This window comes from Ambystoma mexicanum, chromosome 7q (genome assembly GCF_040938575.1).
Source record: "Ambystoma mexicanum isolate Mex_15411 chromosome 7q, UKY_AmexF1_1, whole genome shotgun sequence".
Lineage (NCBI taxonomy): Eukaryota > Metazoa > Chordata > Amphibia > Caudata > Ambystomatidae > Ambystoma > Ambystoma mexicanum.
The window spans coordinates 24,675,330-24,700,316 of NC_090941.1; positions in this window are offsets into that span (position 1 = coordinate 24,675,330).

Sequence of the window (24,987 nt, forward strand, 5' to 3'; positions counted from 1 at the left end):
CTATCAACTGATCCTTTGTTTGCTGCTCCTGATGAAGTGATTAATTCTCCCTCTGTGAGCCTTGTAAGCTGTGTGCATATTCAAGGCGCATTTCCTTCAGGACATGAATCTCTTTCTCCTGTTCATCCCTACATTTTTCTGCCTCTAGTAGTTCAGCTTCTATTTGCCTCACTCGCTCTACAATCTCGTTCCTTTCTTCTCTAATTTTGGTCAGCTCCTGAGAACCTGACTGTTCCTTTTCTACCTCCATTTCCAACTGAATTATCCTCTGTAATAGGACGCTGTTATCCTGACTCAAGAGGTTTTTTTCCTGAGCCATCTGCGTCCTCTGTTGTTTCAGAGTATTTACTTGTTGATGTATCTGATCAAAGTCATTTTGGGAATCAACCCCTTTCATAATTGATTGACTATTTTCAGTTTTCAATTGTTTTATTTCTGATTGTTATGCGATACTGTCCTCCAAAAAGACTATATTAAGGGCGGACTGGTCATTTAGCTTGTATTGCAGTGCACCCAGAATTTCTACACACTCTTTTTGTGAGATTTTCAGTGCAAAAACTGGGTTTCATGCCCTGCGCTCTCTTGCTGCAGTGTTTTTAACTCAGCTTTGAGTTGTTGAAAAAGATCCTGGGCCTGACAGGTCTCCGCCTGATTCATCCTACTAGCCTCACTATTTTGCCAATGCTCTTCTACTAAAAGCAAATGAAAATATAACTGAGCAGTTAGCTGAGCCATTTGTCTGTTCATCACAAGCAGTTGTGGTCATATGAAATAATTCCAGTGCTTTGTGCAATATTCTGGCTTCAAGCCACATACAATTGCTTACTGAGGTAACCTCCCACACAATTCTGGTTTGCCAGTTTCCTGCATCGTCCTCAACCCATTCTCCTTTGAGAAATAATTTAGTTGGGAGATGCTCCCTGGCTTCCCCAATTTGTACAGTAGTCATTTTCACAATTGGATTTTTTCACTTTAATAAAACTTTCTTTATTCAGGAGTAAAATCACCCTGTTCCTGCTTGATTTTCTCACTCAAATAAATTCTTATACACTCTTAATTTGTTACCTATATACCTACCTGGAACTCATGAGTCAAGTCCTAAGGCACTTTAGCAAAACAAAGATGACTTTTCCTCCACCTTAATGCAATTGCATCAAAATGAATAGACTGTCACAATGTATTTGTCATGGGCCAAGAATACGAAGCTAAATCCTGGCCCCAGTCCCCAATGTGTAACTTGTTCATTGATAAGCCACCCTCAACACAGGCAGTTTCTTCCCTCCAACAAACTATTTAACATATTTGTTTTTAGCCCTATCTCAGAAACATATCATGCCCCTTGCATCCCTCTCCCCTGAGCTAGTAATGAGCCAGGAACCTGGCTGGTGTACAGGAAATATATTGGTATTTATTTAAATTAACAGTAATAGAAATTAACATGAAAATATCATAAACATAACTTTATCCGTGCCACACCATAATCAACTTCTCTTAGCATAAATAAATCACAAAAGTGAGTTAAAAGGAACACAGACACAATTCTTACTTTCTACAAATTTCACTGCACAAAATAATTACACTGATCAATAACAAAGGCAATTATGTGATGTGCGATTTTGATTTTCCTGCAGGCTTAAAAGGGTAGCCGTGGGATTTCAAGTTTGGTAAAAATACATATGGCAATTATAATTTCACCCACACTTTTGCTTTAAAATAAACACAGGGTGATTTGTTGCTTTGTTTCTCAGACCCCCCTTCCTTTGGTCTAGGTTGGGAAGTCAGAGAGAAAAATTGGAATGCTTTGGGGAATTTTGGATTTCAGACCCCCCTTCTCAGGGAGAATTCTCACCCAAGTGCTAAATCCCTCTACCTTAGAGCCCTCCAGCTCTTTTGCTATATTTTGGGACTTTGAACTTTTCATTTTTAATGTGTTTTACTAGTGTGTTCTTTGGCTATGGAGTTTTAAAACAACTCCATAGGCATCATCTTTTTCTGTGTGTCACACAGCACCATCAGTGCAGTGGCACAGGGATGTCTTTCAGACTTCCCAAGGTTTAAATACCTTCTCTGGGACTGACTACTGTCTTCCAGAGAATGTAAAGTTAAATTGACTTTATTAGTCTCTTTAAATTTACAGACACAGCACACACTATCTTCCTATAAAGTGCTGGAGGGGTTGCCTAGCTTCCCCTGAGTCAAAACACTCATGTAACAGTCAAATGTTACCCTTTTCTACTTTCAATGGCTGGTGGCAGTGGTTTAGATCAAACTACCATGATTTTTCCTGACCGCTAGCAACAGTAGCCTAAAATAGGGTCAGCCATGTTTTTCAATATGGCGCCCAAGACCTATCTATAAAAGCAGACTCTGGTCGTCTTTTGTTGCCATTTCTTTTAGGAAAGATCCTTCTTGTGTTTGTCTCTGCAAGCCAAACCAGGTTTGGTCCATTTGTGTGTTGGCCTTTGGCGGGCTTCAGTGCTGAAGCCCTCCTCTGGCGCCTGAGTGTCTGGGGTGGACAGGATGTGAGGGAGGTGCCCGAAACTCCCTGTGCTTAGTCTCCTAGGAGACCTGAATACACTCTGGTGTGATTGGCCAGCTGAGATGCTCCCTGGCTTCCCCAATTTGTACAGTAGTCATTTTCACAATTGGATTTTTGCACTTTAATAAAACTTTCTTTATTCAGGAGTAAAATCACCCTGTTCCTGCTTGATTTTCTCACTCAAATAAATTCTTACACACTCTTTATTTTTTACCTATATACCTACCTGGAACTCATGAGTCAAGTCCTAAGGCACTTTAGCAAAACAAAGATGACTTTTCCTCCACCTTAATGCAATTGCATCAAAATGAATAGACTGCCACAATGTACTTGTCATGGGTCAAGAATAGGAAGCTAAATCCTGGCCCCAGCCCCCAATGTGTAACTGTTTATTGATAAGCCACCCTCAACACAGGCAGTTTCTTCCCTCCAACAAACTATTTAACATATTTGTTTTTAGCCCTATCTCAGAAACATATCATGCCCCTTGCATCCCTCTCCCCAGAGTTAGTAATGAGCCAAGAACCTGGCTGGTGTACAGGAAATATATTGGTATTTATTTAAATTAACAGTAATAGAAATTAACATGAAAATATCATAAACACAACTTTATCCGTGGCACGCCATAATCAACTTCTCTTAGCATAAATAAATCACTAAAGTGAGTTAAAAAGAACACAGACACAATTCTTACTTTCTACAAATTTCACTGCACAAAATAATTACACTGATCAATAACAAAGGCAATTATGTAATGTGCGATTTTGATTTTCCTGCAGGCTTAAAAGGGTAGCAGTGGGATTTCAAGTTCGGTAAAAATACATATGGCAATTATTATTTCACCCACACTTTTGGTTTAAAATAAACACAGGGTGGTTTATCGCTTTATTTCTCAGACTCCCCTTGCTTTGGTCTAGGTTGGGAAGTCAGAGAGAAAAATTGGAATGCTTTGGGGATATTTGGATTTCAGACCGCCCTTGTTAGGGAGAATTCTCACCCAAGTGCTAATCCCTCTTCCTTAGAGTCCTCCAGCTCTTTTGCTATATTTTGGGACTTTGAACTTTTCATTTTTAATGTGTTTTACTTTTGTGTTCTTTGGATATGGAGTTTTAAAACAACTCCATAGGCATCATCTGTTTCTGTGTGTCGCACAGCACCATCAGTGCAGTGGCACAGGGATGTCTTTCAGACTTCCCAAGGTTTAAATACCTTTTCTGGGACTGACTACTGTCTTCCAGAGCATGTAAAGTTAAATTGACTTTACTAGCCTCTTTAAATTTACAGACCCAGCACACACTATCTTCCTATAGAGTGCTGGAGGGGTTGCCTAGCATCCCCTGAGTCAAAACACTCATGTAACAATCAAATGTTACCCTTTCCTACTTTCAATGGCTGGTGGCAGCGGTTTAGCTGCAAACTACCATGATGTTTCCTGACCGCTAACAACAGTAGCTAAAAATCGGGTCAGCCATGTTTTTCAATATGGCACCCAAGACCTATCTATAAAAACAGACTCAGGTCATCTTTTGTTGCCATTTCTTTTAGGAAAGATCCTTCTTGTGTTTGTCTCTGCACGCCAAACCAGGTTTGGTCCATTTGTTTGTTGGCCTTTGGCGGGTGTCAGTGCTGAAGCCCTCCTCTGGCGCCTGAGTGTCTGGGGTGGTCAGGATGTGAGGGAGGTGCCCGAAACTCCCTGTGCTTAGTCTCCTAGGAGACCTGAATACACTCTGGCGTGATTGACCAGCTGGCTGTCCGGCAAGGACAGCCACCCTGCTGTGTGAGAGACCGCAGGATGAATGGGGTAAACTGTTTAAAAGCAGGTCTCTGGGACTTGGAAAGACGAGTCGACCACTGGAACGAAAGAACCGAATACGAGCTGAAGGAAGAGGACTGCTGCAACTCCTGGACGACCGGTGAAGCCCTGCTGCAGGTCCGAATTGCCTGAAACTACGTCGACAGAGAAGTCCTTCCAGGTTAACTTCTTCCCTTGAGTTTGGTGGGAATAACCAACTCGCAAGCCACCTGGACACCGTCTCCATCTGGTCGAATCTTCTTCAGAGTGCTGTTGAAAACCACATAGCCAGAAGGAAGGAAACCAGCTCATGGACTTTAAAGCACTCACACATTAAAACAGCATTTTGCAAAGCTTGTGGCCTCATCCCTGGGCAGTGCAGGAACCTCCTGATGTCCTCCTTCTTGTCCCCACGACTGAAGCTCAGGAACAGCGATATCTGCTCGAACTGCCAGGAACAACGGCCTCAGCTACAGCTTTTCTTCACTTACAAGGTACTGTGCAAATGCGGTCCGGAAATCTTTTCTGCCACGGTGAAAGTGTGTGAACCTTTCCCGACTTTGAAGGCTTGTCCTTCCCTAAACATTCGTCAAACTTTTCGCCTAGCCAAATTCTTCTAAAAACCGCGGCAAAGACTTAACCGTTTACTACCAGAACTGTGCTAGCCTATACAAAGACTCTGAACCATTGACTTTGGCCCAGGCCTATGAAATAAATTGCTGGTTGTAGTTACTGAAACCCTTTTCCCTGCCTATGAAAGTATTTGGGCTGTCTATTCTTATAACCTTGTCTTTTTACCCCTTTTGGAAGTATCTGAAGTGCCATTTTGCTCCCACTTCAGGGGAGCTGAACGTGTTCATTTACTAATCGGTTGTGTATTTGTGGTTTATGAGTGTATGATATTGAGCTGCTCTTGCTAGTGTAATGTTTTCAAACTGACTGTGTAAATAAATGTATATTCCTTTAGAAACCTTGAGTAAGTGTTTGTTTGAATCACTGTATTTGTTGGTCCTATGTGTAACTTGTTCTACTGTTCACTCAACTATTGAGATACGTTTGGCTGCTCAGCCATCGCTACCACTTTACTGTGTAGTACAGGCTTGTACCAAAGGTGAATTTGTACTACACTTGTAGTCTTAATTGCATGTAGTGTTCCAATGGGGTACTGCATGTGATTCTGCCTATCACCCCTTACTGAAAGGCCTGTGTCGGGGAAGCTGGATAAAAAGGTTGGACTGATTTAAGAACAAATGCACCCTTCTTCTTTAAAGAAATCAGGGTCAGCTGGACAACAAGGATTACCAAATTAAATTATAGGCTATATTTTTCAGCGCATGCTGGTAAGTGAGCTTTGCTCATTTCAAATTTGAACAAAATTCACCCCGTAGTGTTCTGCCAAATGGATAATTAATTAAATTAATATTTTTGGTTACATAGGCTAAGGATCTACACAGTTTTGCACCCCCCCCACCTTAAAGGGAAAGGATTCAAGGTAAGCAGACTCTCTCACCTTTTGGTTTACCAGGGCTCAGTTCTACTTACATAGCAAGCCTCTATTTAAGGTTCAGGAAAGCCAGCTGCATCTCAGAGAACTGTGGAAAGATAGGGCAGGGGTCTGGTCACTCCGCTCTCAAGGTTGGCCTCCCGCTCTCCACCATAGGACCCAGTCAGCATTGAGGACTTCCTAGAGATAGACAGCTTCACCCAGATGCACTCTCAGCAGTCTCCTCTGGTGTCTCCTTACAACTGTCAGATGGTAGGTTTCAGCAGCCTTACTGATGGTCTGCCTGTTCTCTCTGTCCTCCTGTCTTTCTCCTTTTTTCTGTCTGTGTGTGTCTGTCCCCTGTTCTAGTGCAGGCCCCCTTATATATAACACCACCAATTTTACAATCTTGGGGAAGTACCCGGCAATAATCTCTACCACTAGGATTGAATAGTTAACCTTCTCTCTCCTCCCAAACCCAGCCTCAAAGTCAGGATTGGTTTAGGGGTCTGCAGCAACATCTGGCAATTCACATTTGCCATCATCCTTTGTTCGCCTTTCAGCTTTTTGGTAAAAATGAGTTATGTACCACAAATTCATAGTTTTATTTGCAAATGCCAGACTAAACATATGTTCAGTTTCAGCTGAATCATGGGGAATTAGATAAGCCAACCATCAAATCTGTATCATGTAGCACAGCCATGTGGCACTTTTCTGCCATTTCCATAAAAATCGCAACAGTTATGAATATGCAAGTTATTATGCATATCCCTAATTTCAATTTCCACCTGCTCACCAACTCTCCCATTTGGAACATGTTCGGATCAGCCAGAAACCTAGTTTATCCCTAAAATAGCCTGGAAATTACATTAAAATGGTACATAGATGAAATCCATCCGCCATATGATGGCTGAGAAAAAGGTCTAAATGATAATAGTCCTTTTGAATAAATTGTGAATCTTCATGTGAGACAAATGGTCCTGTACCTGCTTCCGGCCATTTGTTTTCACTGGGTCAGCTTGTACCTTTATCTGTCTCCTTTGTGTTAGATGCTTGTTCTTTGAAGTGAGTGCCCCCATTTTCACACATATTAGTCATGCTCCAGCAAAGGGTAACTTTTGCTTTCAGAGCGAGCAGTTCTGGACAACACTGAATTTTTGTCCCCTTCAGCAGGACATTTCTGTAGTTGGTCATTAGATGAGAGATGTGACATCCAATCAGGAAGTGGGAGATGCCATTGTGAAGTTTTGCCCACAGCCAGCAAAAGGGTCTGCATTGGGCTGACATTTTCTTTCATGAAGACAAAGTGGCTCTTCAAATGTCACTGGAGTTTTGTGGGTGAAACATAATATACATTCCTCTTTGTCAACCCACACATCATGTTTCATTTTCCTCACATTTTTCTGTGAGCAGTGATATTTTTTTCACTTTTACTTTTTTTTCAAACCGCCTTTATTTGCACACACAAGTGCAGGCCTTTTTTGTTTTCAATGTTTCAAAATTCTGTTTTCCATGTGACAGGGATCTTTGATTGCTCCTTCTTTTGTAAATTAAAAAGCTGCTTGCCCATTGGTAATGACAGGTAGGCCCCTTTGCACATGGCTCTTTAACCTTACTTGAAAAACAAAAACAAATGCCAGGCCGTTTTTGTTTCAGTGTTTAAAATCTTGTTATTCATGTGAAAGGGACTTCTGTTTGGGGCCTTTAAAAGCACCCCACAGCACTCAGAATATGGTGGACATTCTTCCGGGCCGAGTGCCTGTAACAGTGTTACCGTTTGTTGGCATCCTGGCAGTATTACCATCAAGAAACCAGCAAACATATAATGAGGGCTGTGACTAGGAAGTCTTGGAATAAGTAATGATAACATTTTCTAGTACCTCTTTGAAACTGTGAATTTTGGTGTGCTCTTCATGCTACAGTAAAATTGACTGGAAAGGGCTGGCACTTCTAAAGTGTGCCAGCCAGCATTAAGCACAGAACTCCTGATTAATAATGATATTTCATTATTTTTAAAACACCGTGGATCGCTTGATCTTTTGTCCAGCACATTTGCTTCCACAGCCAGACGTGCTTAACATACAAACTTGCTTGAAGAGGATTCTGCATGCAAACGAGCAGTATAATATTAACTGTGACATTGACATTCAGTAATGGCGTTCAGGCAAGGCACAGCACTTGTTGTTGCTATGGTGTTAAGAGTTGCTAAGGATCTGACAACTTCCAGTTGTGTCCTGTGACTTGCACTAGACTGCGATTTAAAATTACAGCTACTGGGAAAGGTGCGATGTTGACCTTGTCACTCGCTAGACGATTAGTTGCTCTTGGGAATATAAAAAAATATATTTTAAAGAAGAAAAACACGTTTGAATTGGTACATTTTCCTTTGCAAATAACCAATATTTCAGTTTATTTGTTAATTGTTTTGGTGTTATCTCTCAAAATAGATGGAGCTAAAGGTTGACTGAAGTGGCAGCAGCATTGGGATTTCGCTGTTTTGGACATCTTTAACAATATAATTCTTATAGTTATTAACAGAACAAACGTATACTGACAAATTGAAAACTGATATTGAGGTGCTTACTCTGTTGGATACAGCAGAGAGAAAAGAGAACACGAACAGAAGAATACAGATAAAGACAGACACGAATTAGGCAGTCCGTGACAATAGTAACATTACAAGTCATGTAACATGATGAAGAGTTGCAAGACAAAAACTAAGTCACCCCCCCACCAAATACCATTGAAGGGGAGCAGGTCTGCAGTTTTTAAAATGTCTACAAATGTTCGAGTGCCAGCCCAGGCATAACGTCAGCTGGGGACTATGACCAAAAAAGAAAGCTATAGCAAGAAAGAAAAAAAACAAAACAAATCCTACAATAAGATAAAATCTGTGCCATAAGTCAGTGGGTATTAGGTATTTTGACCACATACCTTTGCCTGTGCATCACAAAGACGGATCGGGGGTCCGCCGGAACCAGAAAGTCTACACGGCATGGGAACAGGTGGGTGTGTGAGGGGACCAGAGGGTGTGTGGGGGTGTGTGAAGAGGGCTGGGACAGTTCACTAGGGGAGGGGTAGGGCGGGGGTGTTCAAGGCAGGCTGGGATTGCACTATTGCAGTGGGGACATTGGGGGAGGCAGGCTTGGCAGGGAAGAAGCGTTCCAAAGGTTCAGGCGGGTGAATTGCCCTGATGGAGCCCGATCACGGCGGGGGGAGGCAGTTGATAAGGGTTTGAAGGGTGAAATGCTCCAACAGCTCCACAATACTGCATGTTGGAGGCTGCTCCAAGGTAGTCTAAACAAGCATTGGCAATGCCAACAGTTTGGGCTTTAGGACTTCAGTGAAGGACAACCATAGAACGTATAAATTAGGCTGAAGGCATACCTGGCTTAGACACTTATTACACCAGTAGCGGTTTACAGCTCCAAATAAGTTGTTAACTCTGAGAAGACTGTATTTGAAAAACACTGGGAGGCATTTGAGTGCAACGTTTGATGGTAAGGCTGAATTAAAGCCAGCTGAAAGAGTTCCCATGAGGAGGTGTTTTGAATGGGGAGAGGCAGGAACTGGGTGGGAATGGCCATACGGATTAGCATGGGCAGTGAATGGGTGGTCGAATAACCAAAACAACACCTTTTATTTATTTTATTTATTGTTTGTTTGTGAGGCGCTTATACAGGAAGTAAATACTGTTTCAAAGGGCCCACAGGGCAACAGGGAGGGGGCAATGGGATGAGAAACAATTAAAATACATACAAAAAATATTATATACAGTGGGGTTGGGGAGGTCACCCTACTATGTTCAGAACTTGCAAGTGCAGAAGCGATGGGGAATGGAATAGGTGCTGGGGTGCTCATGGGTGTGCAACTGTTGAAGTGCAATGTAAGGTAAGTGCGAGCATCCAAGGTGGAGGGTGAGCCAAGGCAAGTGCTAAGGATAGACAAGAGCTGGAGGTGATTCGTTGTGGGAGGTCAGGACCCCAAGGATGCATAAGGGCCCGGAAAACCAAAAAAGCGACTGTGAGATTAGCAGAGGAGAGAGGGAGGGGGTGGGGAGGTAAAGAGGAAAGTTTTGAGGAGCTTCCGGAATTTAAGAAAGTCCTGCTCAAGATGAAGAGGGAGGGAGAGGCTGTTCCAAAGAAGGGAGCCATCTGAGGAAAGCGATCAACCTCCTTCCCTCTGTTTAGCGAAACGCTTCACACAGAAAGGGCCTGATCCATGGACGTTTTTTATAATGGCGCAATCCCATAGGAAAATGTTCCATGAATCAGGCCCAAAGAGTTGGTGCCAGAGGAGCGCAGAGGTCCAGAGGTCCAGAGGTCCAGAGGGAGAATATTTAGTAAGAAAGAGTTGCAGATAGTGTTGTCCCCGGCCCCAGACAAGCCTTCTGTCCCTCCTCATATGCCATTTCTCCCTGTCAGTACTCTAATTAAATAGTTTTGGCTTGTAGGTCTAGCAAGTGCTACCTAATAGCTCAAACTACAAAAAACAGAAAGCCACAATTAGGTCAATGACTTAACATAACACTCGAAACATGGTGTTAGTACACATGTAACCATTATCTGCCTCAATGGGGCTAATAATAGAGCCTTTTGAAGGATGAAATGCAGAGTGTAGATTTGGCATTGAAATGAGTGGCCTGCAGGTTGCATACACACAGATATCAGCGTTGAATGCCTTAACCAACTGAGTAAAGCGCAGGTGTGCCTCTGTAATCAGAAGGAATAATAAATGGCAGCTATGCTAAAGGGTTGTAATAGGTCCGGCCCGATGAGCATTTGCCATGTATTGAATGAGCTCTATATACATCTTCCTCGTCCCAGTAGTTAATTTATTTACACAGCACCAAAACAATACAAGCCTAGAGGCATCACAGCGTTCACAACAGAACACATATACAGAAATTACGCCTGACTGGAATGACATTGTACCAGAAGAACATTAAACCATGCATGATACCCTGATAGAAACTAAAACTTTGTTTATTTATGTGCCCAACCCCTCCTATGGATATACAATACCCCACAATGGCATACAATGCCTCAGTTATTTTTGTTCTGCCAATGCAGGCAGGGACTCAACAGTAGCTTTGCCTAACGCTACAACGACATCCTGTCTCAGCCATACTCCTCCCCTCATGTTATCTCTCCATAAGGCAAGAGGGGGCGCTGAGGGGAGACAGCATGCAGTCCCTTCTGAGCGAGTGACCCTCGGATGCGAAAGGCGGTCCGGCACTTATTTCTATTCCGTTGGGATGATAATTGAGTTTGATGCTCCAAGAGAATGCAGTAATCACCCAAGTAGTCAATGAATGGTTATAAATGAGCTACTGATTACTGATGGTCTGTACTCTGCATTTGCCACTGGGGTCCTCCATCCAGCAGAAATATTTCCCTTGCCTCTCTCTTAGTTTTGAGATTCGTGTGAATCGCTCACTGCTAAAGAAAGAGCAAAACATCTGGGAGACGGGCACACACCATGGGCCAGCTATATAAACAGTGACAGCTCCAGGACCTCCAAAACCGAACATGCTTACTGGAATTTACAAACGCACTTACAAAAAAAGAAGACAATTAATTTCGAAAGATGTTTCCAAGATGTAAAAGGGGGTTGGGGGAATCACATTATATCGCCCCCTCCCAGCAACGAGGGCTCGGACCGGGACAATTGGGGTGGGTTTGCCATACTGCAGTCCCCTGCAAATAAAATCCAACTTGAGCAGCGATTCAGCAATTGCAACCCCCACTTTCCGAGGAAACCTGTGTATGTCTGACAGTCACAGAATAATCCACACACCGCCGCCTCAGACTTCTCTTAGACCCCCGTGCCCCCCAAAGATACAGGTAATATCCTCCAACAGCAAGAGCTACAAAGACCCCCGCAGCAGAGCAGGGGCATAGTGCATCTGTGGGAGCTCGGACGCACCAATGCAAACAGCACCCCCTCACAGTCCTGTTATCTCACCTGCAGCTGGTATCCTGAGAACACTTCGAGGATGGCAAACAGAGTGAATCCAGAGAGGAAGAGGAGAAACTCCAGGTTTAGGAGCAGATTTCATGAACGGGGCTCTGCTGACGCTGGGTGTCTTCCTTGCTGGTGTGCCCCTTTCTGCTTCCTCGCATGTGTCAGTGCCAGGGGTCTTCCTCTGCCGCCTGGAGCTCTGCTTCAGATGCTGACAAGAACCTGCAGCTGAGGGTGCAACAGTGAGCTACAGTGTACATTTGGGGGCCTCACTTCTCTTTCCCATTATAGGCTAAGTAGTGCAGACACCCTCAATGCCTTGCTTACTCCTAACCTGTTACAAAAAACTCTGTATCATTTTGTGTGGAATACAAAATTGGCCGTAGGCTTTTATTATTTACAGCGATAATAACCACAAACTAAACAAGCATTGCCAAAGCCAACAGTTTTGGCCTTTGTGTCCCACCGGATAGGAAGATGCATGGTATATTTACCATTCAAAGATGGCCCACTTGTTTCCAGAGAGCTTCCTTAGAGACAGTCATCCAGGATGGCTGCCTCCATGGCAGAACTCACTCAAAATCAAAGAGTTCTGAGATGGGCAGGAATGGTTGGGATTAGCCATAGGGATTACATTGGCTAGGGGCAGGGAATGGGTGGGATTACAACTGTGTATCCCTACGCATATATCATCCACATTGGAAAAGCATTACAGAGCCACTTTCAAAGCCCATATTCAAAGCTCTTATTTTATTGACAATAGTTTTGGCTTTTGAGGTAGCGCTTTCAGCGCCACCTAATAGCCCAAACTAAAAAGGGGGTCTGATTTTGGAGCAGTCTTCAGCAGGCAGGTTTAACACATAGAACCAAGTCAGTCATGGTTAAATATGCTGCTCTTCTCTCTGAGTGAACTCTTTTGAAAGAGTTGGAGGTCTTAGTCATTACCTCCTCATCCCTCTTGCTCATCCCAGTCCCACCATGAGGCTTCCATGCCTTTTTGAAACAGGAAACTACAGAATCTTTCACCACTCGGGTCCCCTGAATGGGGTAATCCTGACCCCTTACCTGGAGGGAAAAAGGAAGAAGGACCCGCCATCAGTACTAGTCCTGTTTTTTTCTTATCTCCAAACAGGAAGCACTTCTGGTAAGTTTTAATCATGTTTATTTTCTCTTTCTTGCAGGTGCGGGAACTATTCGTCACTCTCACTCGCTCTGGCCTTCTCTGAGGCTGATCAGGATGCAGAGGGTGAGGTGTTTCTCCCAATAAAGCCCAAGTTAGATGCTCTGCTTGGTAGGTGAAGTTACAGGATTCCTCGTTTACTCCCACTTCCTGGGCATGCAACATTCATGACTGACACCAGACTGAGGCTGAAGAAGATGACTGACCAGTCTGTTTCCAGCACTGAAGGTATGGGGGGAGGGCGGGCACTCTAGCTGATGTTACTTGCTTGCTGCATTGTCTTCATTTTTGCAGGCTTTCTGGTTCCTAGGATGGTGCAAAGACATTACACACCCTCCTACAGGAGGAGGTATGGATCATGTTTCTGCTCCTGCTATAGGGAGTAGGAAGGAGAGCACATGAGCAGGGATTACTGATCCAGGATCCCCCCTTATAGAAGAAGTCCAAGGAGAACAGATGACCCTCCCCACTGGGACCTACCTTAACAGTCAATATATCAGCAGCAGCGCTCAGGGACATTACTGCAGAGACTGTAAATACCCCCATTGATGAAATGCTGCCTACAGATAAACCACCTACCCACTGCCCTGACTTTTGGCTGCACCCCAGGATCTCCCTAAACTGGACATTCCATTTGGCCAATCAGGTTTAACAGATGATGGAGTAATGGTTGGTAAATTCTGAGCCGAGTGGTTGCAGATGAGGTGGCCACTCACCTTCTGCATAACTTGAACCTGCGAGATGTTAAGGCAGCACAAGCCTCTGAGTTTGTTCCTTATGCACACCGTCAGTATATTCCGCTCCCCAAGACTGGCCTCCCTGTACCTCAAAGTATCTGTGATGCTGGTCCAAGCTTCTAGGGTTCAACCAGGAAGATCTCCTCAATTTTGCCTTCTTTTGCTGAACATCCCTCCATGGGCACCGAAGACGCTGTGCCATCAGACCCTGTTGATAAGCGGGTTGAAACTACAAAAAAGAGGGCATATGTTACTGTAAACCTTGAACTCATGGCAGGGCCATACTATGGGTATGTTACTCAGTCCCTGCTTAAGGATTTTAGACACTGATTCATCTCTGGAAGAAGGTCAGGACTGCAATGATTGAGAAAGAAATCAGGCTGACCTTAGACATTTCCTCAGACATCATGAGAGCTGTTGCCATGGGTGATGCCTCCATTAATTCTGCTAGAATACTGGCTCAGGCAATGGAATAGAGAAACCTCTCAGAAGTCCATCCTGATGTGCCCACCCTTACTGTTCCAGGAGATCTTTGGCTCACAGATTAGAAAGCTGGTCAAGCAAGTCAAGGAGGAGAATGCCTTATCTGAATCCAAGTCAAAGCAGGTCCAGCCTAAAGCTCCTTATAGGTATCAATCCAGAGCTACCTTTCAGGCCCCAGGGGAGCTATGCACGCCAGATTACATGGAAGGGTGGTGGGAGGTTAAGTCCATCAAGCCCAAAGTTAACCCTCTAGCAACCCCTCGTACTTCCTCACTTAGTGAGCTCAGAACCCCAGCCTCAAGCTGCTCAGCTCTGTAAATGAAGAAAACATCAGAGATGCCTGCACCCAGGGCAATATACAAAGGGGTTACTGCAATAAAATGCAGGTCTTCTCCCCTGGATTCAGTGGTAAAGGTGACTCCCTTGCAGAGGGACCCTTTGAAGTAGTCTGACCTTCAGAAGTGTATTCAGAGCTGTTAAAAAAGAAAGCCACTCCAGTACTGCCCAGTGTGGAACAGGGACAAGGGGAAAAGGGTGCATTCCTTCCTGTTTCTTGTTGTGAAGCTCTCAAAAGACTGAAAACCAATCATAGACCTGAAGAGGGTAAATGGCTACCCCAAGAAGATCCCTTTCAAAATGAAGACTATTCAGGGCATCATTTTGTTTGTGTCAATTGGTGACTTCCTTTCTCCATCGATCCAAAGGATTTATATTTCAACATCCCCACCCAGGAGAGGCACAGGTGGCTTCTCAGGTTTGATGTGGGTAGGACCATTATCAGTTTTGGGAGCTAACTTTCAGCCTCAGATCACTCCCAGGGTCTCTATAAAAGTCCTGGCACCTCTAATAGCCCTACATTACTCCCAGGGCATTTGCGTGTATACTTACCTGGACGACTGGCCGATTCGTGATCCTTCCGCAACCTTTGCCCTCAGGAACACAACTGTTGCGCAGTGCCTTTTGGAGAGATTTGGTTGGATGGTGAACCTGGAACAGTCTTTGCTGGTCGTCACTAAGGTGATGGATTTTTAAGCAGGTCTCTTCAATATCCACCAAGGGAAGATCTCCTTGCCTCCAGGCGAGCATCAAAGATTCAGCTCAGCCTGACGGGACATTTAATATGGAAGCAGTTTTATCCCTTCAGTATTTGCGAGCACAGGGGGACTTGGAAGCAATGTTCTTTGTTGGGCCCGGCACCAGGTTTCACATGAGACTGTTTGTGGTGCACTCTTGGCCCACTGGGATGCAGATTCATTGAACTATTCTAGACTGATCAAGGCATCTCCTTATATTAGAAGGAAAATGGCATGGAAGCTCCAGGGAGCGCCACCTCTTACAAGGCTTACTATTCGATCCTCCAACCCCTGATCCTCACAACAGATGGCAGTTAGGCCGGGTGGGGAGGTACCATGGGGACACTGTCATCCCAGAAGTAAGTGGTCCAGAAGGGAGGTGGTAAGATACTCAAATTGGAGGGATCTGTCAGCCATCTGAGTTCTCTCTGTGCGCTGGCACCTCACCTCAAGGGGAAAGCTGTCCAGATTTGAAGAGACAATCAGATCAGATGCCAAGGTGTATATAAACCACAAAAAGGGAAGCAAAAGATCCCACTCTCTCCAGCAGGTAAGTCAAAATGATGGCTTGGACAGAAGTCAATCTATTACTTCTCCAAGCCTTTTGTATTCCATGGGTTGAAAATGTCAGGGCAGACACTTTGAGGAGAGTGTTTCCCTTATCAGTAGAATATTCCCTGATGATCCCAGTCTTCAGGAAGATTTGCAACAGGTTCGGAGTCCTGGCTGTGTATCTCTGTGCCTCCAGTCAGACTGTTCTCCTTCAAGATACTTGTTGACGGCCTGGGGTCCAGTTGAAGCAGGCAGGGATGCTCTTTGGTCTCCTTGAGCTCCTTCCCTGCTGTTTGCTTTCCCACACATCAGATAGTGCTGCTATGAGTCAGGAGGGACAGGGTCCATCTGGTTCTGGTAGCTCACTGGGGTGATCCATCGTTCCGGATGCCACTCCATGCTCAAGTTCTCTGCTAGACACTGACATTCCTTTGTCACCTGGTGTTTCAAGACCAAACTTGACCCCATGTCCTTTGACCCAGTGCGAGTCTTTAATTTCCTTCAAGTGGGTTCTAGTTTTGGGTTGGTGCATTCCACCTTTAGCTCAGCTTCCTGCAATCAGGGCTTTTAGGGCCCCATGGGATTCTTTTTCCTCCATAGAGGAACTGGTGTCTTGCCTCCTCCAAGGACTGGACATTTCCCATTCTAAGGTGCGTTCTCCTTATCTGACATTGGATTTTCCCCTAGTACTGAGGGCTTTTTCTTTTGCTCCCTTTGAACCTTTAGAGGAGTTGCCTATGAGTCTTTTGTCAAATAAATGTTTTTTCTTGGTGGCAATCTCATCCACCCATAGGTTGGGGAAATCGGGGGCTGTGGCCTGTTCTGAACCTTATCTGAGTTTTATCCTGGAGGGACTGGTACTGCGCCCTCTTCCCCTCTTTAGGCCGAAGGTAATTCCTGACTTTCATTGTCAAAAGCACCTTATCTTCCCTACCATTAGTGAGTTCTCGGGTGATTCTTGTCATGTTCCGCTCCACCATTACGATGTAGGCAGTGCAGTGCAATTGTATTTGGCTGGGACGGAAAGCTGCAGGCAATGTGAGCAGTTGTTTGCCTCCCTCTGCCAGGGATGTACTGGCTGACAACTGTCTACTGAGACCCTGAGTAGGTGGGTGAGAACAACCATTAGCATGATATGATATGATATTTTATTTGTTTTACACTCATATTCAAGTGTTTCAGAGAGCCACAAGGCAAGGGAGGGGAACAAGGGAGAACAAAAAACAACGATCTTACTAGGCCCAGTGACATTGAGAATGCGCAAGTGCATGGGAGAGGGAAAGGGGAAAAGTGCATGGAAGGGGGAGAAGTGAAAAATGCTGAGCAAAGTAAAACAGATAAATAAATAAAATAAATAGATGATAAATGGCAACAAACATTAGTAGTGCAGCCAGTAAGTGGCGAGTGCTGGGTTTAAGGCAGCAGATAGGGTATGTATGATAAGTGCAGGAAAAAAGGGGGGCTGTATGGTTACAGATACAGACCCCAGTGCAAGGGAGTCAGTGCAGGTGAGTGGCAGGGTGAGCAGATTCCAAGGCCTGGAAGACAGAGACAGAGACAGAGCTGTACAGGGCTGAGAAAGAGAAAAAAGATCAGCAGGGGAGAATAGGGGCAAAGGCAGAAGCAAGTGGGTCTTGGGGTGCTTCCAGAACCAGAGATGGTTCTTCTCAAGTTTCAGAGTGGCAGGGAGGATGTTCCAGAGGGAGGCCCCAGCTGAAGATAGAGATCTACCCCAGCTTGTTTCTTTGAAAAACGACTGACCCGGAGGGAGTTTGAGGTAGAGGAGCGAAGAGCTCAAGAGGGGAGCTTTTTATGGAGGGATAGCTGAATGGCATATGAGGCTTCTAATCTACCCCCTCCTGAGACTGTGCAGGGTAGATCCACCCATTTTATATCAGCCTCCTGCACTGCTTTTAAGGGTATCCAAGTTGGGGATATCTGCAGGGCCATCACATGGGCTTGCCGGGAGAATTTTATCTCACAATTTAAATAGAATGTAAATCTTCTGAGGCAGTCATTTGGTTAGTCAGTTCTGTCTTGTGTCAATAACTACGTTTTTCAATATGCTTTGATTTGTTTGCACTGCATCTGTGTAGTTGTTTACTACGTGGCATGCAATCCTAGCCTGAAGTTACTGGGTATATCCTCATGGCGTAAGGACTAGGACGAGGAAGAGGGAATAGGAGGTGATGTTCGGATTACCTACCAGTAATCCGTTTACTCAGAGTCCTTCTCTTCTTCGTCTCAGTCGTGGACGAGGTTTGGTGGAGGTGGCCCTTATCCTCTGGTCCCTACATGAGAGGGGACAGAGTCACCCCATTCAGGGGACCTGAGTGGTTAAAGATTCTAGTGTTTCCTGACTGTAGAGGTGTGGAAGCCTTATGGTGTGAGGAACAACACACTTAACAAATATGGCAGAAAGAACCATACTGAGATACAACAAAGGAAAGGGACTGATATCCTCCATTGAAAACCAGGAAACTCAGGGCTAAAGCTCTGGACAAGAATTACAAGGACTGAACAACAGACTGGTTAACAAGAAAACTAAGAACTGAAACTCTGGACTGGAACAATAATTATAATGATAATAATAATAATAATAATCTGTTAATTATATAGCGCTTTTACCAAAGTGCTGCACAAAGGACATCTACATTCAATTATTGTCACGAAGCCGAAGTTGGTACTCATTTATTTACCTCAGATTGTTGAAAGTCAATGTTGGACTTGCATGGATTCAAACCTGCAACCTGCACATCTCACACCCACTGAGCTATCATATCGGCATAGAGTGCCATAGATAACAGGGACTGGGCTACATACTGGTAACAAGTAAGCTAGGAACTGAAACTTTGGACTTAAATGACAAGTGCTACACTATCAGTACAAGAATCTACAGACAGGGAACAAGGGAACTGATGACAGAGAACAAGGGGCTGCGGGGCAAATAACATCAGGCAGCAGAGGAGAGAATGCAGGTGTTGCAGGGCAGAGAGTGTGGGGCTGCAGAACAGAGAGCACAAGGCTGCAAGGTTATGGAAACAACAGCAACAGGACACACCAGAAAACAATGGCTCAACGCAAGATGGTCTGGACCTGGGCTCAATGCAAAAATAAAGTGCTGCCACATGCACCGGCTGACTTACTGGCACACCCTAGGCAGAAGCATGCATGTTACCTTGTTAGCACATGGAACACCATACTTGAAGGTTATACGCCTCCTCCCTCTTTGGACCAGGAAAATGGAGGTAAAGCAGTCCAGCCCTACTGGGATTTTAGGGATTATAGTCCCTAGACTATTACATATGAGTTGCCACGTTTCCCAAAATGACAAAAAGGACATGTAATGGGGAAGTTCGACTGTCTTCCAATGGTAATGTAAAGTGTAATATATGAATGGATATAGTTCAGTATGAATTGTGACGAAGCAGTGCGAGCCCCGGCTAGTCCACAATGGGCGTTGCTGCTGTTCGAGTGGCATGGTCGTGCCATAATGCTACTGCTATTAGCAGTAGTGGTATCAGCAGCATTAGAACTACAAATGGTTATTATGCTTCGACTGCAACTAATACTGATAAACCCGCTTCTTCTACTGTTGCAGGAATTCTAGGTATGCAAACTAGTTGTTGGCAAATAACTTCATACTTTTCAACTTCGCATCTTTATTGAATATGCAGACTGCACTGCCTCTGCTCATCTGATGCCATTTCTGTTCAAGGGATTGAAAGCAGCTCACAACATGGAAGACAACCACAGTTAGAAAAATGCCTACACAATTGTAACAATAAGATTTCTTGAAAGGTGTTTTTGGTTGGGAAATTGTCGGAAGATAGAACATTAACAGCAGGTAACAAGATATTTCGCAAAAACTGCATGTCCTTTTTAAGGATATCAAGCAGTGTCTTTTCTCATGAAAGACACTTGAGGCTTTATTGTTTTATTTTCAGTCACAAGACTTTCGTTTGATGGGCCAAGTGTTCTGGTGTTCTGCTCTTCCTCCTTCTGAACTGATTGCAAATTATCTGTGATATGCAGCACGAGGTGCACTGGTGCATCTAAGTAAGGGGCTCAGGGACAGTATCCGTGGGGATATGTTCAGATCCTGATTCGCACCTGCCCCCATAAAGTAATGGAATTATACTAAGCGAGCTTATTGATGTGCTTTTAACCATCCTGGCACCAAATCCTGCGTTGACCACTGGCCTGAGGTAACAAACAATTGCTATCAGTTGTGAAGAAGCAGAAGCAGTAACTCAGAGAAGTGGAATCACCATGAAGGTAATGTGTACCACCTCTGATGTTCTGCTTTGCTGCCACTTCCACTGGTTTCAATTGTCTCTGATACTGCTGGCATGCTTCACAGGCCTACCTGTTCTAACCGAGGACCTTTTCAACCAGTTGTGAAGGAGAGAGGGAGCAAGAACTTTTTTTTTGTGTGTGAATTAATTTAATACTATAAAACGTTTTACAAATATCCCTATTTCAGCCTTTGTGTTGTTTTTCATTTTATTAAGGGCACGGCTACCTCCAAACTCGTAATGAAGCCCATAGACTCAATAAGATTTTCCAACATTTCCATTAGCATTTTGTGTCATGCTAATGGGAATAATGTGGCGTACATTCCCCGTTCCAGGGACTGGAACAGGGATAACGGCCCGCAGCCCAAGTTATTGGCCCAAGTGAAGTGAGGGCAGATAATGAAGGCTCTGGGCAGTTATTCCCCCGTTCCAGCCCTTGCAGTGGGGTATGAAGGCCATTAGCACCCGAGGTTCCCAAAGTGGGAACTGGGGTGCTAACAAAAAATAATTTTTTCTTCCTACACCGGGATGCCTACAGCGTCCCTCTGTAGGAAGGAAAATCCTTTTCCAATATGGCCACCATTGAAAGGGAAGGCGGGGCTCCGTACACAGCCACTCTTCCCTTTCCGTGGCAACCTGCAGAAGGCGAAGAGAGAAACCTATGTCCATATTACCACAAGCACATTTATTTTCCCTTTCAAACCTATCCCTCTTTTGAATAACTTTATCACATAGCCGGTCCCAGGTGGATATGGCCACTTTAAGCTCCTTTGTCGTCCCTTGTGGTCATGGCCAGTAGCCAGATTGTCCGGGTCATGACCTTATGCCATAACCCGGACAATCTGGCCACTGCCCATGGCCACATGCTATACCTCAGTCACCAACGGTTTATCACTATTTTTTGTACCTAAATTATGACACTTGTCAAAAAATAATACACTGGCACATTTGCAAAACTATGCTTTAAAGTCCTTGCCAAAATCCATTCAGACTTTACACAAAGTTTCAAGTTTGGGTCTATAATCTTTCTGAAATCTTTTGTCCACATTCGTCAAAAGGCAAAAAGGTTATAAGCCATCTCTTGACAAAATCCCACCAAACTTTAGAAAAACATTTATATTTTGATCTAAAATCTTTTTTGAAAAGTTTTGTGTAAATTCAACAAATGGCATCACATTTCTAAGCCTTAACATTATTTTGGGACCCCCCCTCAAATTTTGCCCCCTCTTGACAGAATCTCAGCAAACTTTGCAAAACCATTTATATCCAGATCCAAAATTGTGTTGCTAAAGGTTGTGCAGATTTGTCAAATGGCACCACATTTATAATCCTTTACAATATTTTGGGCCCCCACCTCTAATTCTGCCCCTCTTGACAGAATCCCACCAAACATTGCAAAACCATGCGGAATTATGTCTAGAATAAAATTCCACAATTACATGCAGTTTCATTGAGTGGCACCAAAGTTCTAAGCCATCCAAAAACTGCTTTTCACCAACCCTGTAATGCAGAAATAGGCACAGATGTCCCAGGACATCTGAAGTGTCGCCGTACAGGACTGTCCAGGTACATCGGGAGTGTTTGCGGACTTCGGGGATGAAAGGCACCCATTTTTGGCTTCTTATGGCCATATCCCATCCCATCCTCATCACCACTCACCTCCCCAGAGATTGCTTGCTGTGCAAAGTTGCATTTTTTTAAGGTTTCTACCATGGTGTCCGCGGACCCCGGCAAAAGTCTGTGAATCCAACATGGCGGGTGTTTCCAGAAAAAGGGACACATTTCACGCTTTCTCCCATCCAATCAGTGGACGCGCCCGATGTCCGTGTTGCCCGATAGGCCAATCAGATGCCTGTCCGCAGACCGAACAGGGAAATGGGCCTGCAGAGTGGAACCAGATATCACTAATTTTTTGGGATCTACTTTTTGGTTGTTTTTAAAAAAAAACTACTAGACGAATTTACACAAAATTTACTAAAGCACACTTTCGGGACCAAGCCTCTGTTCCTGCCGCAAATTTGGTGAAAATCCGTCCAGCGGTTTGGACTGTAGGTGTGAGCAAAGATTTTTACCATTATGTCTATGGAAAAAGAAATTGGGACTCCCTATAACTTTGCCCCTCCCCATGACGAAACCTCACCAAACTTGCCTAAAAAAATTAGAGTGGGCCATATACTTTTTTTGCAAAAGTTCGGTAAGGATTCATCCAGGGGGAGCAAAGTTATAAGCCACTTAAAAAGTGCTCTTCCTATGAGATGAGCATCTTAACCATAACTACACGGGCGCTGCCAAAGGCTGTGTAATATATATATATATTCACTAACAAAAAACATTGTTAAAGGAGCATTATGGTTAAGTTGCTAATAAAAACCCATCACTTTTACGGAAAAAACTGTGCTAAAGGATCATTCTGGTGACAGTGCCCTACTAAAAACCTATGAAATTCACTGAAAAAAAAACATTGTTACAGGGACGCTATGGTTCAGTTCTCCTAAGAAAAACCTAGCAAATTCAGTGCAACAAGTAAACGAAAGGAACATTATACTTACTTTGCACTAATAACAACCTATACATATTATGGTTACAAGTAAAACCGAAACCCCCCAGAAATGTGCAAGTTATGGTAAACTAAGCAACCATAACTCACGGCACCACTGTGCACTGCTAACACTAACACCCATGACATGAAAGATGACCTCACAAATGTCATTGATGACATAACTGATGGCATCACATGTGTGCGTCCCTCTTTTTTTGTTCACTGACATATCTAGGCCAGGTGGTTTTGCTCATGGACAGTCAGGAACTGAACATTCAAAAGGTACTATATTTGAAGACTTTACCCTTCTCTTATGTTCTTACACTACATTAGGGTTCAGTCATAGCATATGATACATATACATAGGGGAACAAGGAAGGCCGAAACACAGCAATCATTTCTGTGCATGAAGATATTCAGGGAGGTTATGAACACTTCTTGGTAATACTGCTGTTTTTTTGCTTTACTTTATTTTCTGTGTATATATGCTCATATTTGAAAGCATTGTGCACTCTTTAGGTTTTGTGTGTAGTAGTAATAATAATACTTTAATGTGATATAGTAAGAAAATAAATTCAAACTTTACACATATATCAAAAGTCAAAAAAAGAAAAGTTAAACTCCTAGAATCATACATAAAATACATCTGATAAAATAAAATCGTCAGGTCCTCGAGCCTTAATCACTAAAATGGGGTCTAATACAGAATACACAATCTAAATTCAAAAGAAGCTCGAAGAGACTAAATTCCTTCTTTACTGATGTTTTCAACTGCTTTCACCAGTTGCCAAAAGTGCCTATGCCACTTTATGATAATTAGTAATAGAGTGAGCTAAATTTCCTAATCCACGTTCTATCTGTTGCCAGACGTTATAGAGGGCTATAAATAGGTGCATGTTGGAAGTATTAATACAATATAGCCAGAATGAAAATTTAGATATGGTGCTAAGATCATGCACGAATTCAGCCAGAAACTTGACAATAGAGTTCTTGAGTGCCGTGCATTGAGTTAGAACATGTCTGGCTGTTTCAGGACACAAGGGAGATTTGCACAAGCGGCAAATTCGCTCTGCAGTAGGAATGTTTTCCCTGGCTCCTGTAATCGCCAGGGTAGGTAGTTGACCTAGTCGGAACAGGATAATAAATCGGCGGAGTCTTCTAGTGGGACAGAGTAAAAGGTAGTCTTGCGGTTTCATGAACTTGAATGTTCTGTAGTTCACACAACGGTAAGATTTCAGAGTGTCCAGGTGGGCGAAGTTCTCCAGCCAGTCCCATAGGTCCACCTTTTTCCCCAGGGCATTTAGCATTTCCTTGGTCACCGTAATCCCTTTATGTTTCCAACCTATATCGTCCAGGAATTTTCCCATGTCTTTATACAGAAGGGAGGAAGTATGTTTTTTACTGAATTCCTGGTGTAAGACTGCTAAGAGGGGATTGGCCGTTCCACTTGTCATTTTCAGATAGAACCCAGTTCTTCTTTTTAATACCATGGCCTTCAATGAGGGCAGGCCCAGTTCTAATCTTATCAAGGCCATCGGTACCCCCGGGGGGAGACCCAAAATGCGTCGCCAAAACTTTCCCTCTAGCACTTGGAGCCAAGCCAGGTTCATCGTCAGCAGAGATTCTAGTCCATAGATGACCATTGGTGCAAACACTTGTATGTAGAGGTGACGTGTTCCCCACAGAGTAAAGCCTCCTTGTTTGTTAGTGAAAGATGCAATAAGAGAGATCACTTGGAGGGCCCTGCTGATACGGCCCTGTTTACATAGTGCATAATCACCTAAGGGCTCTATTTCCACTCCTAAATAGCGATAGGACGGAACATACAAAATTGTGTGTTTAAATACTGTTAAGTTCACACGGGTCACCCTTTTCCTCGTGAATCGCAAGACATTAGTTTTCTCTAGGTTAATAGTCAAGCCATTAATCTTTGCATATTCCCAGAGGGCATGGGCAGAACGCCTGAGGCCGCCGATGGTATTATCAAGGACTACTAGGTCGTCTGCATACGCCAGGACCTCGCATAACATGTCCCCTATTTTAGGAGGACAGTTATTAACCTCCGCTAGAGTCGCCGGTATGTCGTGAACATACAGGTTATAAATGAGGGGCGCTGTGACACAGCCCTGCTTAACCCCTCTATTTTGTGGTACATTTTGAGTCGATTGGCCCTCCTGATTTAAACGTAGGCGTACTGAGGTATCGCAGTGCAACAGTCTGAGATAATACAGCAAGCCAGAGGGGCACCCCAAAGCTTCAAGCTTGTTCCACAGCCTTGCTCTTGGGATCGAGTCAAATGCCGCCTTAAAGTCAATAAATAGTGCATACAGAGGGGGCTGATCCCTGC